This window comes from Triticum dicoccoides, chromosome 7A, assembly GCF_002162155.2.
Source record: "Triticum dicoccoides isolate Atlit2015 ecotype Zavitan chromosome 7A, WEW_v2.0, whole genome shotgun sequence".
Taxonomy (NCBI): domain Eukaryota; kingdom Viridiplantae; phylum Streptophyta; class Magnoliopsida; order Poales; family Poaceae; genus Triticum; species Triticum dicoccoides.
In genome coordinates this window covers 678,271,019-678,294,723 of record NC_041392.1, presented here as the reverse complement: position 1 = coordinate 678,294,723, position 23,705 = coordinate 678,271,019, and the positions used below count along the sequence as shown (strand labels likewise).

Here is a 23,705-nt window from a genome sequence, read left to right as displayed (position 1 = left end):
GGTTCTTAGTGGCCGGCAAAAGAGAGAACACTTGATTTAACTATAGGGCAAACAAAAGCACATGTGGAACCATCTGATGCCGTGGCTGTAGTTCGATCTTGGCCAAGTAAACAGAGGTAGTAGCAGCAACTTTGACAACACGGCGCGATGGACATGGCCTGCCAAGCCCTGGTGGCTTCATTCGCAAAAAACAGTGGCTGTTGTTCTATACCTCGAGGTAGGCGGTTTTGCAGTAACAGAGGCGCACAACCATCACCATGGCTGCAGAGGAGCTTCAAGTGGAAGAGGCGGCAGGGCAGGATGCCGAGAAGGGCAATTCGATCTTCTGCATTTTGGCTGACGAAAATGAAGAACATGGCGTCTGGTGCTAATTGATTGCAAATCAATTGTTCAGAGTTAGCATATTATAGCACAGCTAAGCAGCATAGTTTGAGTTTATAGTTGTCCTATAGTTGGAATGAAAAGGGCCAGCATTTCACTGGATAGAATTGTTAATGATTTTTCCATAGAAAGTACTAACATAACCCTAAAGGAAGCCCCAGATTGAAGAGATTTTAGAATGTATTTACAGCACAAGATCTCATTAGCATTTCATATAGACTGGGATTTATTTTAGAAATATATGATTATATATAATAGAAAAACGCCTTAATCATCTAGTTCATTCTTATTCAGACTTGCGTGCAGCCTATATATAGGTGTAGTGAAAACATAAGTACTGGCAGTAGAAATAGAAATTCATTGTCCAACTTGGAAGAAGTTGTGAAAACTGAAATAGCCTTCCTTAGTGTTCGAACTGAAGAACTTTTCAGAATATAAATTTGAAGATGAATGGTAATTATCCCCCGTCAGAATCTTAACTTGAACATTACAAAACATATGGGTAACATTATTTGTAACTTCTGTAGTCTGAAACAAATGACAAAGTTAATTATCAAGGGTGCGATTGTTCTATACCCAGTGGTGCTTCCCACATTTACTAAAACATATGTTAACAAAAATATATGTTAATGGCAGACTTCATGCCAATGAAAATGGAAGTAGATAATTGGTGTATAGAGTGCATTCCATGTCGGGTGATTTCACACCCGACCTAACCAGATTCGGTCTTGCTATTCTAAGAAAGGACCATTCTTATTATATTAAAGAAGAGATCATCCAATGAACGCAGATTCACCAACCCCATAGAGATTTTTGATTAAAAAAATACGACGTTGCCTATCAATAAAACAAACTGAAAGTAAAAAAGTATGCATGGATCAGACAGTCCCACAACATGATATATTTGAGTGAGCATGAACCTCAATACAAATAGAAAAGAAAGAACATGAACAGTAAAATCATATCTCCGCTCAATTTTTTTATTCCAATGGATAGCAAGTAAATCTGCTTACTTATGCAATTATGTTTCTCTAAAAATTAATGGATCAGAAAATTTAAGCAAGTAAAACCTGAAAAGCCTTCTTTTCTTGTCCCATCTCGTTTAACTTCCGTCTCATAAGCACCTGAAAATGGTTTCATCTCCGCGTTCAGTAATTTAAATTTGAAAGGGTATAATTGAATGTCCAGATGGAACAAAGAGCAGAATAACAGAGCACAATTTTGACTATTAGAATCATATATGTCAGTTGTGGTTACCTTTGAACATGAAGTTACAATGGATGGAGGAATGAAGATTATTCAGAACATAGGTCTAGCCAGACAAGTTGTAAATTCGCATATGAACAATTACAATAGTACCATCCCGAAGTCCTTCATTTAGATCTTGCAGCTCCATATCCAGTTTTTCCTGAAGAATCAGTGTTCTCTTTCCTTTTCTTCAACTTCACCTGAAGAATCAGAGAAAGTGTCAAGAATACATGGTATTGATTCAGGTAAATTCACAATTCGAGTGTTCCTACTTCACAATCTGAACCTAGATCGTCTATAAGCAATTAAGCATGACCTTAACAGTGCAGGTTGATGATGCAGTCCATTTATGCAGGAGTGGAGAACTTCTGACGTGTTACATCAGCTTCAATATAAAGGTAGTAAGTCCACATTCTGCTCGGGGAAAAAAAATCCAAGATCCCAACGGTTGCTGCAACAACAAAAATTTGTCATCGATATGGTGTGCATCATGTTAAACCGAGTCACCAAATAAAAAGAATTAACTCTACCAAATCGACCTAAAATTTTCCTACATAACCAATTTCAGGCTAACACGCAGCAACTGGAAAACAGTTAAGAGTGTACATTTTAGGATAACATACCTCTCCTGCTTCCCACTCCAGCAGCATAGTCCTCCTCAGTACCAACCATATGCAAATGCCCCAATCTTCCACCAACTCAGCAACTCCCATAAACCACCTTACCACCCAGCAAAACCAGGGCAAAATCGCCTCAAATGGTGCAGTTACAATTCAGTCAAGTGACCCAAACAATTAGCTCCTTGATTTCCAGTATCTCATAGCCTTCACAAACATCCATTGCTCGTACTCGTGTACACGCGGTAGACTTACTAACCAACAACTAATTAAAGCAATCGATCAACCGGCAATATCCCGTAATATGTTTCTGACTCAGTTAATTGAATTGTAGGAAAGAGAATGGAGAGGCAAGAAGTACTTAATGTTTTTGTTAAGGAACGAAGGAGGGGAAGAGGGCCTGCGAGGACCGGATAGCGGAGACCGGCTGGGGAGCCAGAGACCGACGGAGGCAGCGCTCTCGGCTCGAGTCCTTCCTTCAGCTAGCTAGAGAAGTGAAAGAAGAGGGAGGGAGCATCGGGTGGCGTTTCGAGGATCCCTCCATGGATGCCTGCTTCTGGTCGTTGGGCTCGTGAAGCCATGGACTTCGGCGAAGAACCTTGGACCCGTCCCAACCTCATCCGCCAGGTAGGTCCTGGGGTGGCCACCCTCAGGGCGTCAGGGAAGATGGCGCATGGTGAGCCAGGCTGGAGCGTGCTCGCTATCGTGGGCGTCGGAGCCCCCGGCCGTCGCACGCGGGGTGCGGGCGGCGCATGTTGGGTCGGCCTAGGCATCGGCGGCGCGGAGAACCCAGCGGCGCCAAGATGGCCATAACGGTGAGGCCCGCTTGACATCGGCCGTGTCGTGGTTGGGCTGGACTTGCAAGATGGCGAGGGGATCTGGGCGGCCGGAGGGGATGAGGCGCTGGGCGGCGAGATGGACACGGCGGCTCGACGCAGCCCCTCCCATGTACGCCTCTGGAGGCAGATCGATGGAGCCGTCCCTCTGCGGTCGTGCCCTGTCCTTATGCATAGGCGAAGTTGGGTCTTTTTCTTATATAGGGATCTGTTGGGAGGTGGTGTGGAGGCGGTGCGGCGGAGGCGGTGGGGATAAGCGGCGGGCGGCGGCCTGCTGGAGCCTTCTCGAGAGAGGAAGAGGCGTCTCGAGCCAGCCAACATACAATTATAAAAGGAGTGAATTGCACGTACAGTCCCTGTACTCGCTGGTTTGGTCCAGAACGGTCCTGGAGCTTGCGCGTTGCCTCGTTACGATCATGCTACTTGCGAAACTGGTTCATCGACGGTCCTGCGGCAGGCCCACGTACGTACACGACTACATGTCCTGCCACATCAGCACAGGCCGACGCGGGCCGATTCAGTTTCTCCCAACCCGAGCGAGAAAAGAGGAAATCCCCCAATTCGATCCCCAAAATTAGATAGAAATCGCTAACCCTAGAACCACGGCCGCCGCCGCCGGCGGCGGCGGCGGCGACCTCCGGTAGCTCCGTTCCCGGCCCCGGCAAGAGTAGGAGTCCTTCGGGCCGAGGCAGTGTTGTCCCAGCCTGCGCCGGCCCCTTCCTTCTTATGCGGGCGGAGGCGAAGCTGTCCCAGCCGTCACCCGCCCCGGCTAGAGCATGAGCGCCGCTTCCTGTGCGGGCGGAGGCAAAGCTAGCCCAATAGTGGCCCGCGCCTGCGATTCCACCGTCCACCGTCAGCGTGCACGGGTGGGTTTCCCGCAGCAGGTGTGGCGCCGCGGAGAGCCACCATGTCTTCGGCCGGAGCCGAGCCGCGCCCGCAATGAAGGCCTCCCTGACGGTGCGTGTGAGCCGGACTTCGCATGGGCGTGCTGAAGGAGCTTCACGGCAAGCTGATTGACATCAAGCTGCCCTCTGACAGGTGGGAATTGCAGGTCAATGCATTGCTGCGTGACTCGTGTATCGATCGGAAGGTGCTCAAGGTGGTGGTGCCTCTGCCAAAGGTTGGAATGCTGGCAAGGAGGACGGTCGCCGCCTGCTCCGGCGTCACCGACGAGAACGCGGGAGTTGTTGGAGGCGTGTCAAGTCTAGACAGTACTGAAGTTTAATACTTTGGCTTGTGTAATGGCATTGGGATGTTTGTTACCATCCTGTTTGAAATGTTGTTAGTTAAGTTAGATGATCTGGGGTGTGTGTAATCTTTTGGTAATTTCATAGTTGTGATCTGTGCTTGTTCTTACATGAGCTTTGTAATTTGAACAAAAATTCTAATGTGATATACTGTGTTGTGAGCTGGGCTATATTAGAGCTTTGCCATTTGGTCAGGTGCCATTTGGTCATGTATGATGTGTATTTTCTCCTGGAATTGGTACTGTGATGTGCCATTTGATCATGTCAAGTGCAGGATAAAGTACATGGATTATATATATATATGTATGTATGAACAGTACAAGCATTATATGGTCATGTGCTGTTACATATGGTCATTCTCTGCATTTTTTACATAATTTAGACATGAGCCTGGGCAATGTTCATAGAACCTGGGCAATGTATGAGCATGAACAGTACATGTATATGCACAGTGCAGGCATTATATGGTTATGTGCTGTACCATTTGGTGTTGCACTGCATTTTCTACATGATTTAGATATATGAAGATGCAATGTTAATAGAAACTGGGCAATGTATGAACATATCACAGGGAATATGCAAATCTGAGGACAGAAAATATCATAGGAAATTTGAAAATCTCAGGAAACGAAATGTCATAGTTTTCCAAATATCCTCCAAAATAAGATGATCATTACATCCTGGGCACCATGATCATGAACATAAGATGATCATGTGGAAAAATAAACATGGTTTCAACTACATAATAGTCCATAAGAAACTGAATTTGGCACATCACATGAACTAGACTACTACTTGAAATAATCAAACATTCTAACTTTTCTTGGCATCTTAAATTGAGTGTTTTGCTGGCTTGGAAGACTTCTTTTGTTGGAAGTGCCTTGTTGACCATTTGGTCCATTTCCTTCTCTTTTTGCAGCCATGCCCTATACCTCTCCTCATCAGCTCTTAACCTCATTGCTGCCATATCATCTAGCTTTTTTTTCTCCTCAAAGGCTTTCCTTGTTGTAGATGATTGAGGCCTATTAACCTCCTCTTCCATTACTGGAGTAGTTTGAACCCTATTAACCTCTGTCTCGCATGTTTTTTCTTTTGCTTGCATCTGCTCCTCACAGGCCTTTTGCTTTGCTTTCTCCTCTTGCTGCTGATATTCTTTCCATCTCTGCCGCCTTTCTTGCTCCTCTTGTTGCATGAACAGGAAATTCATTTCCTCCCTTTCATATGCTTGCTCTGCCTCTCTCTTCTTCTCTTCTTGAATTCTTTTTTTTCTTCCGACCTCTTTTGCTTTGCCTCTAGTGCTTCTCTCTTTTTGGCTTGCATAGCTAACCTTTTTGCCTCGGCAAGTGCAAATTTGTCCTCTTGAGCTTTCCTTTTTTTCTTCAGCAGCTCTTTTTCTTGCCTCGGCTGCTAACTTTTTCTCCTCCAGTATTGCTTTTTTCCTCTCTTCAGCACCTTGCCTCTTTTCTTCCATCTCTTTCTTTCTCCGCTGAGCTGCTATCATTAATTTGTTCTCTTCTTCTCTAAGCTTTGCCATTGCTGCATTAAATTTGGCTTGATCCGCAACCTTCCTTCTCTCAGCAGCTGCCTTCAATTTGGCCAAAGCTAAAACCTCTCTCTTCCTATGAACATTTCCATGTATTGTGGAAGTTGTCTCCTGCATAGGGGGCTGCATTTGGACATTTGCTTGAATAAAAGCATTTTCTGGTAAAGCAGTTGGCTGCACATTTTGTCTCTGGCGTGACTGCGTCTGCAATTTAAATATTGGATTTGAGTTATGCATGTGGCATAGATAAATATTTCAGAAATGTCACTAAGAAAGCACATACAAACAAACCTCAACAATCAATGTAGAAATGACCTCTGCTTCATATGGAGTATGTTCTGGTTGACTCAAACCCATGGGTGCATATTTTGCTCCTATATTAATAATGACACTTGCTATTAATTAAATACATTGGGAAATGACACACACAATTAATTAAATATATATATGGGAAATGATACATGCTATTAGAGATATTACCTGTGTTAGGACAGGACCCTCATTTTCTGAATCAGAGGAAACTGGTGGCTCGGCTCTAACTATCTTGCCCTTTTTCTTTGGTCTCAAACCAAGCTTGAAATTAGTGCATCCTCCAATATTGTGGCCTGCAGCACCACAATAGCTGCAATGGATAACAGCCCCTCCTCTACCCATTTTTCTCCCTGCCCTGCCTTCTTTCTCTTCTGGTTGTTGCCTCCTGTTTTTCTTTCTTCTTCCCTTCTTTTTCAGAATTGGTGGAGGAAGTATTTCTCTGCCATACATCCTCTGCCACTCAGCCACATCTCTGCATGGCATGATAATATGCTCATATGCTTTCAAATATGTCTCAATGGAGTAGCATGAGTGCACCATTTCTTCAGGAGGTATTTTTTCATGCCTACAAGCAGCCACTCCATGACAACATGGAATTCCAGTCAAATCCCATCTCCTGCAGCTGCAAGTCCTCGACTTGATGTCCACTTCAAAATCAGCACCTCTATCATTAACTTGGAATATCCCAAGTCCTGCTGGGTCAGCAGTGCATGTGTTAGCAGCTTCCACATGCCTCTCAAGTCTTTTCCTAATTTTTGGACATATCTTGCCATGCCACTTCCCTGCTTCTTCCTTCTTCGAATAAATTCTTGCCATTATCTGCCCCTTTATTGTCTGCACCATGCTTAGTAAGGGCATTTCTCTTGCTTCTAAGATGTACTTGTTGAACACCTCGCAATTATTGTTCAATAGCACATCACACTTAGGGAATTCATTTTGAGAAGCTCTAACCCATGTTTTCAGATCTAACTCATCCAACCAATCATGAGCTTCTTTATTTAAAATAAGCATCTGATCCATGTTGGCCCTAAATTGACCTTTTGTAGTACTTCTTGCACATCTCCACAGTTAGTTCTTCAAGATTTCACCTTTGAAGTTTTTTTGTGAAATTCTGCCATAAATGCCTAACACAAAATCTATGCTCCGAGTCACTAAATAGTTCCTTAACAGCCCTAATTAATCCCTGGTTGAGATAAAGCAATGTAAGCATGCCGAATTAATTATGATAATAAAACTATGTAAGCATGTAGAATTGATTAGAACAATAAAATGCATGTGAGCATTAATAAAATACATGAGACATATGATCTTACTTTCTGCTTGTCTGACATAATGCTCCATCGCGAGGTGTTCGCAATGCCTAAGTCTTCTTTCAAAGCAGTCAAAAACCATCTCCAACTTTTGGTATTCTCAACTTCGACAACACCAAAAGCTATTGGAAAGATGCAATCATTGGGGTCCATTCCAATAGCTGTCAAGAGAATGCCTCCAAATTGGGTCTTCAAATGGGTTCCATCAAGAAAGAGAACTGGCCTACAAGATGATAAAAAAACCCTCTTGCATGCATCAAATGAGAAGTAACATTTCCTAAATTGACCATCATTGGCAAGCTCAACAAAGAAAGTGCTGCCTGGATTAGATCTCCTCAACTCATGCCCATAGTCCCACAACTTATTGTATTGTGCAATTTCATCTCCATATATTATGTTGTGTGCAATTTTCCTAGCTCTACCAAGTTTTCCCCTCTTGACTTTCATGTTCCATTCTTGTTGCACTAGTGACCCTAAACCCTTTAGTGTCATTTTCTCATCTGCTCTGATCTTCTCCACATACTTATGAGCTATATATCTGGCAGTAAAAGCTTTTACTTGCCACTTCTTGCAACAAGTGTGTTCATCTATGAATGTCTTGATCATAATTGATTGTGTCCTGTTGTCATATGATGCATACAAATACCAGGGACATCCATCATTGCATTTAGCTCCAAGTCTAGTTTTGTCATTCTTCGGAAATGTTATGTTCAACCTCTCTTTGCAGCTGTACTCTCTAATTGCTTTCCTCAACTGATCAATAGACGAGAACACTTGACCCAAATGGAACTTTGGCTCATTCATATCTGCCTCTGTAAAGTATTTGAAATTGAATTTCATGTCTTCTTCATCTGAATCTGGAAGGTCCAGTCTATCATCTTCAGAAATGTCATCTTCTACAACTTCTTTTCCTTTCCCTTTCCATTCCTTCTCCGCACCATTCTGCTTCTTGTGAATGAACAAATCTTCATCACCATCCTCTAGATCATAGTCACTATCTACTAATGATGGAGCATAATCGGAGTCAGACGATTCATCATCACTGCCCACGTCATCTTCTTTCTCTGTTTTTCCTCTCACTCTGCATGTACTTGTCCCTTCTTTTGTACCCTCATCAACATGACTGTATGGCACATTGCTCTGCTCCAAAACACTCTCATGCTCCTGCTCTCTGTTGCACTTCATAGGCATGATAACATCATGCAATTGAGGGGTGGGGTTTGCAATAACAATATCCCATGTTTCTGTGGTAATGTTATCCCCATGCTCAAGATAAAACATGAGAAACCTATGTCCCTCTCTAACCATTGCCCTGATGCAGGTTGTGTCGCTGTCCTTTGATAACAATCGAAGACCATCTTCATTGATTTGCATACCAGGCAGCAACAAGTACGTGTTAATACTTGCTTTCCTTTCATAACCCAATGTCTCAATTAACTCATCAAACATGGCCATACATGTCATGTCAGCCTCGCAATAATCATAACAAACCTTCCTTCCATTAACATAGGACCTATTGCCTCCTATCCCCATGAAAAATCCACCATGAACGAACTCTGCAGTGAAGTGATCAGTTTCGTGTGCTGTCAAACAAAGGAAAAACAATTTTTTCAGTTTATCCGTTCAAAAACCCTACGGCTGCATCCAAACCCTAACCAAATCAGTACCAACTTGAACTAAATTGATGATCATGGAAAGGCTCCAAATCAATAAACAATATTTCCCTACTAACAACAGCCAGAGGAGAGGTATGAGCCGGAAACGAACTCACCATATTTGGGTACAGGACCCTTGTCGTGCCGCCGGACGGGAACCATCGCCGCCGATGACGACTCACGGTGGCTATGTCCTCGCAGCCATCGCCGATCGCCTTCTACTCTCTCCCTCAATGCTCGCTATCGCGTTGCCGATCGCCACCGATCTCAATCAACCGCCGCCGCTGCTCGTTGTTGCCTCTGCCTACCTCGACGGGTGCAGGACTCGACTGAAAGCAAGGGCCCCCTTTGCAAAAACTGAATCGGCCCGCGTCGGCCTGTGCTGATGTGGCAGGACATGTAGTCGTGTACGTACGTGGGCCTGCCGCAGGACCGTCGATGGACCAGTTTCGCAAGTAGCAGGATCGTAACGAGGCAACGCGCAAGTTCCAGGACCGTTCTGGACCAAACCAGCGAGTACAGGGACTGTACGTGCATTTCACTCTTATAAAAGGGAGAAAAATCAGCTAGCCACCACGGGTTGCATGCATGTGAGGAGATGGAGGCCACCCCCCGACAAAACGGACGGTTGACCGGGAAATGAAATTTGCAAGGAAATAGCAACGCGAAACCATGGGTGTACCCCAGCAAATCCCCCACTATTTAGCATGTCTTCACCCTATTGGTCCGGTTTTCATTGATTGAAAAAAGTCAAAAAACCCAGGTAAATTAAACCTGGCTAGGTTTAGTATATGTATAATTTACTAGTTAAACAAACAAGACAAACCACAAAGAAATAAGGTGACGCTGGTAATCCAAAAGAAAGTTCTGTAACCTTAAGGAGCTAGTTAACTAATTTCCAGCAGACCTGAAGTTGTTGCTGAAGCGTCGATGGAATCGTGTAGGATGCAATGGGCCGATGCTATGCTACTACGACTCACCTACTCTCACCTAAATAACACAGGCACGCATATGATCTTGACGTCAATATATAACCACAGCACATGTACCTCGCAGCAAGTTTTCTTTTTTCATGCGTTACAACTTAAAATAAAAGTGCTGGTTTTTCTAAAGATAAAAGTACTAGCCAGACAGCTGAACAGATCTGTTAAACATGCTTACAGGTGTTAGTGTACACATCGACATTTGATGGTTAGGAGACAGTGGTATCCCCTGCTCGCCAGAGTTCAAGTCCCAGACTTGACATTGCTGCTCGCATTTTCCTGAATTTATTCCAGGCCTTCCAACGATGTGAGTTCAATGCGAGGAGATGTCCCCAACTTCTCAATCTCAAGATGATATGTCGGCTCAGTCTTTTGAAGATGCTGCGTGCGAGCATTTATAGAGATGAGTGTATATGTGTATGTATGAGATTCTGTGTCTGTGATGTGTTAAAAAATAGTGTACACATCGACGTTTCGGGATCCACTTGTGGCCTGTCGGCCATTATGGAAAAGATAGATTACCCAGTGTGAGGTTTTATCCGAAGAGAACTTCATTGTTTACACAATGCAATTACCTACTTATGTGTCCTAGCAAATCGTCATATTGGTACCACATCCCAATGGCCGATATGTAAATCTAGAGTCGAGGACATAGCACATGTTTTGTTCAAATGTGATAGGGCATGTTCGGTTTGAGAGGTACTGGGGCTGAGGAGGTTAATTGAGAAGGCGCTAAAGGTTGATCAATCGGGCTCCGTGATCATCGAGTCCTTGGTATGTGACCTGGCAGTCCGAGGGGCATACATGGATCCGGTCCAATTTCAGAGATTGTGGCGGGTACCTGCTGGTACCTATGGTAGCAGAGGCGATGCATTGTCAGAGCAGAAGATGTCCTAACACTAGTACGTACGGGGCCAGCGATTCAGTCTTTGGTATTGAACTTCGTCTGGGCTGCAGGGATACCGGCAACACCCCTACGCCTAAATCAGTGGAGAAGGGCGATGTTGGGCCAGATTATTCTAAACGTTGATGCTTCTTTTTCCGAAGTTGAATTTACAGGGTCTTGCGGCGCTGATTCAGGATCATAGTGGGGCATTCTTGGCAGCGGCAAGAGCAAAATTAGTGCATGTTCCAATGTCGTTTCAGCCGAGGCCGCAACATTGTATGGAGGCTTGAAGCTGGTCAATCGGTTGGGATGATACTTTATGGTTGTAGCCCCTATTCTAGAAGACTATCATAGAGATTTAAGTGAGTTCGAGAAGGCTTGTGTCGAGTTTTGTAATAGGGAATCTTATGTAGTAGCGGATGTGCTAGCTAGCCGGGGTCGTCAAAACTAGCCTTTGATTTGGTTTGACCCGCCCATGGAGTTTATCGTTAATTTTCTTACAAACGATGTAGCTGTTATTTGAGTTTAATAAAGCTAGCTATGATGGCTTCTCTCTAAAGAATATTCTTCTAGCTTAGTTAACATGGGACTTAAATTTTTGTGATCCAATAATTTATGGGTCTGTTTAGGACACATCTAGATGTGACATAACTATGTCACATCTAAGCTGATGTCCACTTTATTTGTGGTTTATTTTTTTTTGTCCTAATTTTTTTGGGTTAATTATCCTTTTGCCCTCAGTGGTGTCCATGTGCTCAGTTTTGCCCTCAGATGCGAATTGTCCTCAGTTTTGCTCCTAGTCCGTGCGCACCGACTCATTCCGTGAACTCTACCGTCTCCGTCAGGTCAACCTTTTGACTCGGCCCTTACAGGTGGGACCAGGCGGCAGAAACGGCCAATTTTATTCAGACCGTTGCACGCGTGGCTTGTGGGACCCAGCAAAGAGCCGTTGAGCAGAGAGCCGTTGGCGGGTGTGCTATATAAGCGGGCGACAGCGGCGGTGACCACGGCGACAAAGAGCACGGCGGTGACCACGGCGAGAGAGAGAGCACGGCGGCGGGAAGCTAGCTGTGGAGGGCGCGGCGGTGGGAAGCTAGCAGTGGAGGGCGTGGCGGCATTGAGATCCCCTTCGGCTCCGAGCTCCATGTCTTCCCCAAGCTCCCGCGCCACCTCGCGGATGCAGAGCCGGGCGCGTGTGGACATGCCTGTCTTCGTCTGTCCGCGGTGCCGGGCGGGCGTTGATCAAAGGGTTTCTCAGACACCGAGGAACCAGAATCGTCCGTTCTACGTGTGCAGCGAGAATGGGGTAAGAATCGGGACAATTGCACCATTTTCGTCATCGGGATGTTTGAGCAATGGGTTGATCTGTTTAGTGTTCATGCAGGTGACATGCTTCTTTCTTTGGGTCGATGCTCTGGCCAAGACTCTGATGAATGAACTGCAAGAAGAGCATGAAGAATGGTTGCGCATGCTGCCACGAACGACAGTGGCCACACCACGAGCTCCGGAAGAAGAGATGGATGACGAAGCACGCACTGACAGAGAGCTAGCTATTGAGCTTAGGATGTTGAAGAAGAAGGTTAGGAAGCTTGAAGATCAAGCACTACCAATACCCATTTGCAAATACTTTTGGGCATTTGTAGGTATGGTAATCGCACTGGTTGTAATATTGAAAATGTATGGAAAGGCATGAATTATGAAGGAATTTGTAATCTTGAAATTGTTTGAGAAATTCACCTAGTTTAAATGTTGGTTAAAGTTGTTTAAATGTTGAAACAAAAAGAGAAGAAGTGACCAACATTTAAATATGTTGGAAAAAAAGAGAAGAAATTAGGAATTCAGAAACTTTTGATCAATGAAATGCAGCTCTCTGCTCTGCCTTTCTGTCCGAAAAAAAGGTTGCTCTTGGGCCAAATTCAGAGCGTAGAGCCAAGTGCAGGCTAGACTAATGGGCCAACTGCATCCAATTAGGCCCATTCAGGGGTTTTCTTGCGTATTTTTTGTTTTCTATTCTGATTTAATTTAGGCAGTAAATCATAATGCTGAAACTTTTTGTGGAAGCTAATTGAATTATTCCGGAGCCAAACAATTAAGGTTAGAAATTTTTTGGAGCTGTTAATTAATCCAATTCAAATACACCGTGATTTAAATCAAAGACCAAAATGTCATGGAAAATGTGCCTCAGCTCTGGTAGAGGTTTACGCCAGGTGCCAAAATAAATGAACATTTTTAAGGGCATTACATTGAGGAAAACATAATATGTATAAAAAAAATGAAGGGTGGAAAATGCACAAAAAATTGGTGCGGCTGGGGACTCGAACCCAGGACCGCGTGGGTTTGTGGTGTTTAGGGCTGCGCTGGTAACCGCTAGGACAGATGGCAAGACTTTGACATAGGTAGAGAAGGAAGGTATACATAGTGAGACTGTGAATTTTTTTATAAAAAAATAGTGAGACCGTGAATGTTTGCACACGCGTGAGAGTGGTTTTCCTTTGTTTTGCACTTAAATTTTGGAGGGTTGCAAGGTTGAAAATGTATGTTGCACTACCACATGATTTTGGTCAGAGTGGCACTTGGTTTAGGGTTAGAGTGGCACTTGGTTTAGAATTTAAAGGGAATAAATTTACATGTTAGTTCATGACTTTTTGTTTGAATGAAACAGAGGGCTTCTCACCCCCTACGATTTTCATTAATGAAAACCACAAGTTCTTGAACTTCATGACTTGTTTAGGGAAGAAATGATAAGTTTGGGCACGGACATTTTTTAACACACATAATGAGATAGAACACACCGTACCATTACAATAACTTAGATAAGTTCACGGACAGTTCATGGACACATGACGAAACATGACACGACACGACATGACATAGAAAAGCAACAAAATAAAAAACCAAACATGACGAGCTTGACTCCGGGCTTGAACATCTTCATCTTGACCTCCTTCTTCCACCTTGGCCGCGCGCGCCCCTTCAACACCATCTTCATCTTCACACCTCCTCCTCGTCGTCGTAGGGAAGGGAGTGCATCTGGCCTGGAGCGGGGAAGATGCGCTCGTAGTTGGTGTAGATGTTGTAGATGGTGAAGAAGATGGCCTCGCAGCCGCACCAAAAGACTTGGCCGAGGAGCTCGCGCGCGTCAAATGGGTTGGTGAAGGTGACCGTGAGCAGTAGGAGGATGCCGCCGCGGTCACGAACCTCGTTGAGGGTGAACATCCTCGGCGAGCCCCGTGGGAGGTGGGCATAGCCGGCTCTGAGGAAGGCGCGGGTGAGTTCGACGGAACCCCTCCACCTTGAAATAGCCCACACACGGAGCTCCCTCTCCACGAGCACGCCCGGTGGGTAGCGCAGCTCCGGCACCACAGGCGGACGGCGGAAGGTCGGCCCGTTGAACTACATCTTCTTCACTTGGTCTCGCTTGGGGAGGGCTTGGTCGCTTGGGTGTTTGAAGTTGGAGAGGATCGGATCTGGCTTGTGGGTGGGAGAGGAAGAGAGGCACCCCATTTATAGGCCTGTGGGTGGGAGAGGAAGAGAGAAAGGATGAGAACGGTGCGTGCGTGAATCCGGACGCGTGTGTGTATCCGTTACGTTTTGCACACTTAAATTTTTGCACGAAAACGATGCATCTTTGACTAGGCAGTGCATGTGAACCGCTGCCCTGAACCACTGCCCTGAACCACCTAGCTCGCCTCGCTAGCCTAGCTCGCCTAGCTGGCCTAGCGCGCCTCGCTCGCCTCACTCGCATGCATGCACGTCGCCGCCTCCCGCGCATGCGCAAACCCACGTAGCCGCCTCCATGCATGCAAGGCCTGGAAAGGCTGAGACGGGCTATTTACTGCGATCTCAGGCCCAGACAACGAGACGGCCCAACGTTCCATCCAGCGCGTCCGATATTTGTTAAAAAGACAATCTCCCAGCCAATCAGATTGCATCTCGCGGATCGCCCCCCTCCTCCCCGCAGATTTCTTCTAGAAGGGTTAGATCGACGGCCCTTGATCACCGCTAGGGTTAGATGAACGGTCCTTATTCAGCGCTAGGGTTAGCGGGGTTTGGCAGGGGTTTGGAGCAGTCAAAGCTATGTTTGACCAGATTTCAAATGAGCATAATAAATTAAATAAAAATCAGAAAAATGAAAAACCTGCGCACATAGTCTTCTTATGTCATATACTAACGATTTAAGTTGATAAACAAGCTTTACATACATTTAAATGATAAGTTCATGTGTATTGTATGATATCTCGAGTATCTCAAACTCTCTGGTATGAAGTGAAGAGAAGTGTTTTGGGGAAATGAACATAAAAATTTCAAAAAACTCACCACAGCTTCACTTTGGAGTGACTAAGAAGGATCCAGGCTTAGTTTTTCATTTTGATGTTTTACACTGGTTTAAATCTTGGTCAAAGTTAAGTTTGACCAGATTTCAAATGAGCATAATAAATTAAATAAAAATCAGAAAAATGAAAAACCTGCGCACATAGTCTTCTTATGTCATATACTAACGATTTAAGTTGATAAACAAGCTTTACATACATTTAAATGATAAGTTCATGTGTATTGTATGATATCTCGAGTATCTCAAACTCTCTGGTATGAAGTGAAGAGAAGTGTTTTGGGGAAATGAACATGAAAATTTCAAAAAACTCACCACAGCTTCATTTTGGAGTGACTAAGAAGGATCCAGGCTTAGTTTCTCATTTTGATGTTTTACACTTGTTTAAATCTTGGTCAAAGTTAAGTTTGACCAGAATTCAAATGAGCAAAACAAATTTAAAAAAAAATCAAAAAATGGAAAAACCAGCGCACATAGTCTGTACATATAGAATATATGTGTAGGAAAGTTATTTGGCTGATTTAGATATGGTCGAAAAAAACCTTGCTTAGAAATGAGGCCGTTTACCCTACCTTTGGACCCCTCTTTTTAGCACATTTTTCATGAAAATTTCAAAAACCTCACCACAACTTCATTTTGGATTGACTAAGAAGTATCCAGGCTTAGTTTTTCATTTTGATGTTTAGACTTGCTTAAATCTTGGTCAAAGTTAGGTTTGACCAGAATTTAAATGAGCAAAACAAAATTCAAAAAAATCAAAAAAAGGAAAAACCATGTGCTCATTCAAACATCATCCAACAGATATTTAAACATCATGTCAAACATACTTCTAACATAGGTCCAACATCATCCAACAGAAATACAACATGTCAAGAGATAAATGTTTCATAATACAACATCATTCCTTATTCATAATATTTCATAATTGTTCATAGATAGCGTTGGGGCTTTTGTCTGTTCCTTGAGCTTCTTGCCATCACTTTGCTCCTCGTGCACCTTGTGCTCATTGTTTCTTCTCTTTTTCTCTTGGTTGTCGGTACCTTGCGCGTCTTCTTCAAACCTATCATAGAGCTGTGCAAAACATAAAGGGTCCAAACATAAACGGTAATGAGATCGTGTCAAGTGATAGATGTACAGTAGTATTTGACCCTTGCAAGATTTACATACCTAGCAGAACTCACAACAACAGAAGGTTGGTCACCATTTTGAGCCTCACTTGGATCACCATGATCACCATTTAGAGCCTCACTTGGATCACCATTTGGAGCCTCACTTGGATCATCATTTGGAGCCTCACTTGGATTACCATGATCACCATTTAGAGCCTCACTTGGATCACCATTTGGAGCCTCACTTGAATCATTATTTGGAGGATATTTTGGATCATCGTCAAAATCATGCGGCTGTTGACCATCATCATTTGGAACCTCGTCAAAATCCTCATCTGATGCAACCGGCTGTTGACCATTATTTTCATCATCTGTTGAGGCAACCGGCTGTTGACCAACATTTTCATCATCTGTTGAGGCAATCGGCTGCTGACCAACATTTTCATCGAAGCCTTCATCGAAACTCTCTCCGAACGCTGGATCTACTGTGTTATCACAATACTTACCGAAATGACCAGACCCACCACATCTTGTACACTTACGCTTCCTCGCTCCAAGTCCAGCTCCTTCGCTGCGAGGTCTTATTCGACTCTTCCTTGGTCTACCTGCTGCTCTCTTCAGAACTGGAGCGCAAAGCTTGAATCCAGGGTCCACCATGTCCCATTGTTGTTTTCCCTCCATAGCAGGCAAGGCATAAGCATATGTGGCTTTGAACCTTGCAACAGAGTAGTAATCATGCACATACTGCTGTATGTTCCCTGCTGGACCTGGAAGAGAAGTGATGAAAAACAAGGCATGAATGCATGGCAACCCAGTTATCTGCCATTGCCTACAACTGCAAGTTCTAGCTTCTAAATCCACTGGATATCTCCATTCCCTCTTCTCTTTATCCAAATATGATATCTCTGCTGTGGTACCCGAGCAAAGCGTCATGTTCATTTCCAAGCCTATTGTCTTCTGCTTCAGTTCATTCATCACGGCAGGGATGATAATGTGGCCCATGAATTTTGCCTCGGCTATTCCTGCACGATAATGAAATTTCTGCATGTATTCTATCCTTATCCTGTCAAGCAAATCCACCACATAATGACCCTTTAGTTTCCGGATCGTTGAGTTGAAAGACTCTGCTAGATTATTGTGCACATAGTCAACTTTGCTCACTTCACTGAATTGGCTTTTGGCCAATAACTTGGAGTGGTGTGTTTCCAAGTATTCTTTCACTTTGGGATTCATGTATAACTGCCTCAAGTGGTAGTTGTGCTTCTTCACACTGCATGTCAAAGATGTTGGCCATAAATTGTCGGTATACACCTTTCCTTTGAATTTCTTCATGAAATTTGCAGCAAGGTGACGCATGCATTCCCTATGCTCTACTCAAGGAAACACATTGTCCACGGCCACTTCTAAACCTTTGCAGGCATCTGTATGAATGACCAACCCATTGGGATGTGCAATAGCCCGGCGGAGATTATGCAAAAACCAAGTCCAGCTCTCCTCAGACTCTGTCTCCAGCACACCATAGGCAACTGGAAATACAAAACTATGTGCATCAACTGCACAAGCTGCTACTAACTGTCCTTTAAACCTTCCTGTGAGAAAAGTGGCATCAATAGCCAAATAAGGCCTGCAGCCTGCCAAAAAACCCCGGCGACAAGCCTCAAAGCAGACAAAAACCCTTCTAAAGCATTCCTTGGTCTTTGTCACTCCCCTGAATGTGTACTCCACGGTGTGGTGATCAATATCTACAATACTACCTGGGCTTGTCCTCTCCACTTCACCTTTGAATGAATACAACAATTGAAAACTTTCCTGCCAGTTACCATAAATAGAATCCATAGCATGTTGTTTACCATTGAACAACCTCATGTATGGTAAATCTATCTTGAACTTATCTTTGATGTTCTTCTGCAATTCCTTTGGACCCACTTGCTGGTTTTCTTTCACCCACTTTTTTACTTCTTCTGCCACCCATCTTGACTTGGCTCTACTGATTGTATCCTTCCTAAGGGTTGATTCCTGGCATGTGTGCTTAAAAGGATTCACTTTGACCTGAACATTAGTGCTATTCCGCATTTTAGCTGCAAGCAGCCTCCATGGACAACCCTCAGTCGGACAGTGCACTCTGTAACGTACTTGATCGCTCTTGTCAACTTTGAAAGTACGTTCTACCTTGATGCAGTATGTCACAAGTGCATTTCTACACTCATTCATGGATGCAAAAACTATACCTTCTTCCATTTGAGGGTTCAAAGGGTCCCATTCAACAGCTGCAAGGTCTTCGTCCTCACCCATCGCGTCATCATCCACACGGACTGCATTGTGAGCCTCATCTTGGTTTTCAGCCCGAGGTGCCCGTCGTAAATTCTGAATAACATCAGAATATAACTTCTCTTCATCAACCCCAGAATTGTAGCCATCAGGCTCCACTTCAAGGGGGACCCTACTGCTGTTGCCCACACTTGTCGAGCCACCACGTCGCCGTGCACCAACTGAACTGTTCTGGCTAGAGATGCCATTACGACGACTTGATTCTCCCCGAGATGTTGCACCCGCCATCCTAGGTCCAAATGCCTGCTCAAGCACATCAACTTGCAGCCTCACATGAAAATTATCTTTCTCTTTATGCCTAACAAACATGGTAGCTAGCTCTTCATCATTACTAACTGTCACCCAATTCTTTTCCCCATTATAGTATTTGTATACCACTTCATCAAGCAAACCCCAAGGATATTGGCTACAAATTACCTCCCCAAATTGTCTGAAACTCCAATTACTAGCCATTGGCAACCGATAATCAAAACCTCCTTGGTATTTCTTCTTATCCTTTGCATCGAACATGTACCGGTCCCTTCTAATGTGCACCATGAAAGCAAACCGCAACTCCATCCTAACCGGCGAAAAACAGAGACGCAATCAGCACACTAATTGGGCAAACCTACTCGAATCGAGTGTTCAAATGCACAACTAAGCTCAATCTAAACAAGAGGCGAGACTTACCCCTCGGGAACCCAGTCGTGGACGCGGCGGATCTCCGGCCCGATGCCTGCCTCGCCAAATACTCCGGGGTCGCCGCTGCTCACCATTTCGCCCTAGGGTTCTTCCTCCTAGTTCAAATAGCTCCAGCAGCCCCCCACCTTTGAGCGCTCCGGCCGGGCGCACGGAAGGAGGCCGCGCCGCGAATCGAGCAGGTGGCGGGCGCCCCACCCGTGGCGTCGCAGCAAGGTGGTGGGCGTCACAATGAGCCGTGGAGCGTAGGCGCAGGGAGGTAGCGGCGGAGCAGGCCGTGCAACTGGTGGCGGGGCAGGTGCTGGCCGCGGCGCAGGTGGCGGCGGCGGCGCAGGACAGCCGGCCGGGCGGATGGGTGTGAGCTAGAATGATTTGGGGATTTAGTTGCAGGGGCCTACATGTCAGCTCCGGACCCACGTCCACGCGGTCCCACGTGTAAGCTCCGGACCCACAACTACTAACGCCGGCGGACGGAATGGACTCAAATATGGCCGTTTGGCCTCGTCGTAGTTGATGTGCTCGGACTAGGGGCAAAACTGAGGACAATTCGCATCTGAGGGCAAAACTGAGCACATGGACACCACTGAGGGCAAAAGGATAATTAACCCAATTTTTTTTGTTTATTGTTGTTGCATTATATATTTGTGGGAGCTTAGATGTGACATCCTTAAAAAACCATCTAGATGTGAATTAGACAAACTGATAATTTATATTCTATGGCTAATTTTACCTCAGACCTAAAATAACATCTAGAACATTTTAGTGTTAGATACCGTGTCTAGACAAATTTGAGGCAACTAATTCTAGATGGAGGTAACAGTATTAACTATTATTTTTTGCATAGGAAGATTATTTTTTAAATAGGAAGAATTTTAGCTATCTGAAGATACACACAACAAAAACTATCAAACTTGTGATCACGAGAAAGAAGGTTGTTTGAAAGAATCCAGGAGCAACGGTTAGTTGGATGCCAGTCCAAAGTCCCTTCGGAGTCCATCCAAGCAGGCACTTAAACAAGTTGGATGTACCTGCCTGAGAGCCGTAATATTATCTCCTTTACAACCAAAAAATACAAACCTGTTCAAATCAGAAAATTTATAATAACGACCAGATTATATACCTTGTTTCTGAATAGTGAAGCCACAGAAAATTAATCATGATAGAAGCAACATGTGTGCTTTTTACCCCCGTGGAAGTCCCTGTTGTCGATCATCACACACCAACTCCGGTAAACCAACCTAAGCCTAATGAGGGTTTTGAACGGCAGTAAGCGTAGCACCAATGACATGGCGGAGATGATGTCCTTGTGTGGCTGCCCAGGCGAGGCAACACTTTCCTCATATAGTGCAGCATGCCTCAAGACCATGCTACTGTTGGCCACCAAGCCTTTCCTATCAAGAAGGCCCTCTAGGTCGCAGGTCAGGGGGTTGTATGCATACAACTTGAAGCTTGGTTCTCCCGAAGTCTTGAAAAGTGGCCGTATAAAGAAGATCAGACGACCACCGTCGACGATAGCAAGCAGGTTGATGCGGTCACCGAAGCGTGTGAAGCTAGCGACGCTTGGTGGCAACGTGTCAACACCAATTCGACAGTGTAGATCCCATGTCATGCCGACAAGGCACAAACATGTTGGTTCTGTTAAACATATAAGGTTCAGGTTCAGCGCATATAGTGCAACGTTGTAACGTGGTGGATCTCTTGGAGATATTCTGGTAGTTTATTGGCCTAGATAACTAGCTTAACCGCGGCTAACTCTATCTCTCTCTTTCTTCTTTTCCAAGATGTATTCTATCTCCTGTATGCGCTACAGGGATATGTGCCCCTGCCTATAAACACGAACCACGTCCCCTCGTACCGAGGCAAGACGTTTATCGCATCTTTACATGATAACCAGAGCCTCCTTCTTCCACAACATCTAGCATCCATTAAACCCTAGCTCCAACCATCTCGTCTTCCGCCGTCGCTCCTGTATCCACCATCCATGGTCAGGTAACAGAGAAGCTCACCAGGACGAACTATGTCCTCTGGCGTGCTCAGATCACGCCCCAGCTCATCGGCGCTGGCCTGTTTGGCTACGTCGACGGATCCATCAAGGAACCGGAGAAGTTCCTCGTCACCAAGGATAAAGATGGCAAGGAGAAAGCCGTCCCGAACCCTCTACACCAAGTCTGGGTAAAGGAAGATCAGCAGGTACTTGGCCATCTGTTGATCAATCTCTCTTGAGAAGTTCTTATCTAGGTGACTTCGATCCGCAAGGTGCATGAGCTCTGGACTGCTGTGGCGAGCATGTTCTCGTCCCAGTCCCGACCTCGCATCAACAACATCAGGATCGCCCTCTCCAACGCGCAGAAGGGCACACAAACGGTAGGCGCCTACTACGCCCACATCCGCTCCCTCGCCGACGAACTGGCGGCCACTGGCAAGCCGCTGGATGACGATGAAGTCATCTCCTACATCCTGGCAGGGCTGGATATGGAGTACCAGCCGCTGGTGTCGGCACTCGACGCCCGCAAAGAACCGGTCACGATCGATGATCTGTTCGCTCAAGTAAGCAACTTCGACCAGCGCATTGTTATGTTTCATGGTGCTGGCAACAACGCCGGGTTCAAGAGCTCCGCTAACGCCGCCGTTCGTGGTGGTCGTGGTGGCTCACGCGGCTACCGTGGCCCTCCGCGCAACAAGGGAAAGAACAGCGGCGGCGGCAGCGGCAACTCCAACAACAACGCCTCTCGTGGGCGGCCCTCCTACACCAACAACAAGGGTCGTCACAACAACTCCAGGAGCCGCCCCGATGCTGTCAAGTGTCAAATCTGCGGCAAGATCGGTCACTCGGCAAGGGATTGCTGGTACCGGTTTGAGGAAGATGAAGGAGAATCCTCGCAAGATGAGAAGGTCGATGGTGCTGCAGAAGCCTCATACGGGGTTGATACAAACTGGTATGTTGATAGTGACGCTACAAATCACATCACCGGTGAACTTGAAAAAGTGACTATGCGGGAGAAGTACCGCGGCCAAGACCAGATACATACAGCAAGTGGATCAGGTATGAGGATTAAACATGTTGGTCATTCAGTTTTCCAAACCCCTCACCGAAAGATTCATCTAAGAAATTGTTCATGTCCCTAGTGCATCTAAAAATCTACTCTCCGTTCATCGTATTGCCATTGACAATCATGTCTTTCTCGAGTTTCACCCCTTTTTCTTTTTGATCAAGGATCAGGCAACGAGAAAGGTGCTCTACCGAGGTAGATGTGTTCGCGGGCTTTACCCATTGATTCCGGAGTTTAGAAGAATAAATAAGCAAGCTTATGGTGTCACCAAAATCTCCTCGACAAGGTGGCATGATAGACTAGGGCATGCATCCTTTTCTTTAGTTGAACGATTGCTTAGGAAGAATAAGCTCCCATATGTTGGAGAGCGTGATGTTGAAACAATTTGTGATTCTTGTCAAAAGGCTAAAAGCCATCAATTACCTTATCCAATTTCCACGAGTATTTCTACCAAACCATTGCAACTTATCTTTTCTGATGTTTGGGGTCCTGCTCCAAGTTCTGTTGGTAGGCATACTTACTATGTTAGCTTCATTGATGACTATAGCAAGTATTCTTGGATCTATTTACTTAAAAAAAGATCCGAGGTTTTTCAAGTGTTTCAAAACTTCCAAGCTCTCGTTGAACAAAAGTTTAATAGCAAAATCATTGACGTTCAATCCGATTGGGGAGGGGAATACGAAAAATTAAACTCGTTTTCCAAACTCTTGGCATCTCTCACCAAATTTCTTGTCCTCATGCTCATCAGCAGAATGGATCTGCCGAAAGAAAACATAGGCACATTGTTGAGGTTGGTCTAGCTCTCTTAGCCGGCGCATCCATGCCCCTCAAATTTTGGGACGAGGCTTTTCTTGCCGCTATTCACGTCATCAACATGCTTCCTAGTCGTGTCATTAATCATGAAACTCCGGTAGAAAGGCTCCTTCACATCAAACCCGATTATACATCACTTCGTGTCTTTGGGTGTGCATGTTGGCCAAAACTTAAACCCTACAACAATCGTAAAGTTATGTTTCGCTCGAAACAGTGTGTCTTCTTGGGATATAGCCCTCAACATAAAGGAGTTAAGTGCATTGATGTCTCCACTGGACGAGTCTATATCTCTAGAGATGTCGTGTTTGACGAGACAAAATCTCCCTTTGCTGATCTACATCCAAACGCCGGTGCTCTTCTTCGCCAAGAAATTCTCCTT

General features: G+C 45.1%; 1 long non-coding RNA gene and 1 pseudogene across 1 annotated transcript; one reads left to right on the top strand and one right to left on the bottom strand.

Annotated features, from left to right (window-relative positions):
* Positions 1–1,114: 1,114 nt before the first annotated feature.
* On the bottom strand, positions 1,115–2,615 carry LOC119334470. Its single transcript, XR_005161360.1, has 4 exons — positions 2,253–2,615; positions 1,946–2,080; positions 1,639–1,829; positions 1,115–1,505 (listed from the first exon to the last, which is right to left on the bottom strand). It is a non-coding gene; the product is annotated as an uncharacterized LOC119334470 (long non-coding RNA).
* Positions 2,616–21,887: 19,272 nt separating this feature from the next.
* LOC119334911 lies at positions 21,888–22,026 on the top strand (annotated as a pseudogene).
* The last annotated feature ends 1,679 nt before the right edge of the window (positions 22,027–23,705 follow it).